Raw genomic sequence first — 2,607 nt, 5'->3', positions numbered from 1 at the left:
CTTCCTTTCTTCCTTCTCATCATTCTAAGGTAGTTACTTAAGGCTTCCTTTAAAAAATTGTATTTTGCATATTGCCTCTTTGTTCATTTGCTAGTATTGTACCTGATCCTATAATTCATGCTATGTATTAGCTTTGGGGGCCTTTGTGGTGCCCATTGTTTGGTATTTGCCTAAGTAGGAATTTGTTTCTAAACTACTTTGCATGCCTTCCTGTGAACTATAAAATTAAAAGTAAAGTCAAGTGGCATTCCACCTTAATAAGCATAGTTTTTTAGTGAAAGAAATGTTGAAATGTGAAGCTACTTGGCAAAAGTTTTGACTCTCTTGTCAACAGTTTGTTATTAAAAGAATTCAAGTGTTAACATCTTCTACTTGATTTACTACTCAAGCTGATTAGCATGCAATATTAGATTTTTTTAAATTATGCCAAACTTTTGCAAATTCAGCAAAGCAGGAAAATGTAACATAAGAAAAACAATGTTTCCCATCTTCTTTGATAATTATACTGAGTATTTTTTAAAGACTTTAAATTTTGAACTGTTAAAGCAGAGATGACAGACTTAAACCTATGGGGAAGTTTCATGTTTTGTTTTAAAATTATTTTTTGAAACTTTATGGATGAGCAAAATCTATACTTTTTATTGATAATTATTTAGGTGTGGAGTAGGATGTGCTATGTGGAAAATACTTTTACATTACATTTTCTAATTTGGGGGCTGAAGCCACATGCCTTTGTATCTGTCATTAAATAATATTTAACACAGTATAGGATATTTACCTACCTAAATGTAGGAAATTATCTGGGGAATACTAGAATTCTCCAGCTGTAATTACCATAAATCTGAATTGTGATCCCTGTTCTGTTGCCTGAGTGACTTCTAGCAAAAATCAGGACACTCAGCTTGATTTTATACATCATCCCCAGGTAGGTTGAGTTAGAACAAGGTTGCAAACTAAGATATAGCCACTCCTCCAACAGACATGTCTTCTTGACTTGCAGAACTTTTTTTCACACATTTTGAATTAGTTGCCAGCAATTAAAATTAAGAGATTTCACATAGAAATCCAGATTTCTGGCTTCTTTTGAGAAATTTCTTATTTTTTTTTGTTTTTTTTATTATGTTAATCACCATACATTACATCATTAGTTTTTGATGTAGTGTTCCATGATTCATTGTTTGCATATAAATTTCATATGTGAACAATTAGCTAGAGCTGAGTAGCTGCCAGCCCCTTTTGGAGGGAGCATTTACTCTTTGTTTTGCCATGGTCATTACTATTTTCTCTTGTCTCCCTAAAACTCAGGTTATGTTATGATACAGATAAAAAGAAAGCAAAATATTTCTTGAACCCATGCCTCTTTCAAAATTGATAAAAAATACTAACCATGATAGCTCCATATACTCTTTTTAAAAAATTGTTGGGGGGGTGGGGAGAGCTGTTTGGGCTTTTGGTGGTGTTAGTTTTTTTGGTGGAGGGGAACTGTTTTCTTAACAAATGACCTACTGATTTCATAATTCCTGAGCCAAATGATCTCTAAAGCCTCATTTAATTCTGACATTTTAAGTTTCCATGAGATGATTCTATAACATTGTATTTCAAATTGTTATGCCTTTGAAGGTCTGTGTATGATAAATGGATAGTGTTTATGAAACTGGTCAGGCTTCCAAATAGAATAGTGGCATCAAAGACCACCTAGTGAAACAAGCCACAAGCAGGGAGGATAAACATTACTTCAGAACTAATCTTTGCTTTATAGCTTTTCAACAAAGGTTTGGTCAAACATCCAAAGCAGCACCTACCTTGTTATCTCCCAAGGGTAATACTGCCCAAGATGACACTACCATGGTAAGAATTCTAGGTAGGAATCTGTAAAACCTATCCTATGTTTTGTTATTCACATAGGACTAGTAATTGTTTCTCTTTTTTCACAATATGTTGAACCGAGATGATATTGATCAAAAAGAAAATTTAGGGGATGCCTGAGTGGCTCAGTCAGTTAAGCATCTACCCTTGACTCAGGTCATGATCCTGGGATCCTGGGATCGAGTCACTCATCAGGCTCCTTGCTCAGCAGGGAGCCTGCTTTTCCCTCTCCCTCTGCCTGCTGCTCCCCGGGCTTGTGCTCTCTTTCTCTCTCTCTGACAAATAAGTAAAATCTTTTAAGTAAATAAAAAAATAAAATTTAGACATTTCAAAATTAGGCTATTTATTATTTTTCCCTTCTGTAAAAAATACAAAAATTAGGTTAATACTATTTCACTCATATGTAGAATCAAAAAAAATGAATAAATAAAAATAATCAGACCTATAAATACAGAGAACAAACTGATGGTTGACAGAGGGAAGGGGTTTGGGGGAGTGGGCAAAATGAGTGAAGAATGGGAGATATAGGCTTCCAGTTATGGAATGAACAAGTCACTAGAATAAAAGGCACAACATAGGGAACATAGTCAATAATATTGTAATAGCATTGTATGGTGACAGATGGTAGATACACTTGTGGTAAGCATAGCATAACATATAAAGAAGTTGAATCAGTATGTTGTACACCTGAAACTAACATTGTGTGTCAACTATACTCAAATAAAACATTTTTTAAAAATA

Source organism: Neomonachus schauinslandi, chromosome X (genome assembly GCF_002201575.2).
Source record: "Neomonachus schauinslandi chromosome X, ASM220157v2, whole genome shotgun sequence".
In the NCBI taxonomy this organism is placed as follows: Eukaryota; Metazoa; Chordata; class Mammalia; order Carnivora; family Phocidae; genus Neomonachus; species Neomonachus schauinslandi.
Note: the sequence above shows the minus strand (reverse complement) of the source record.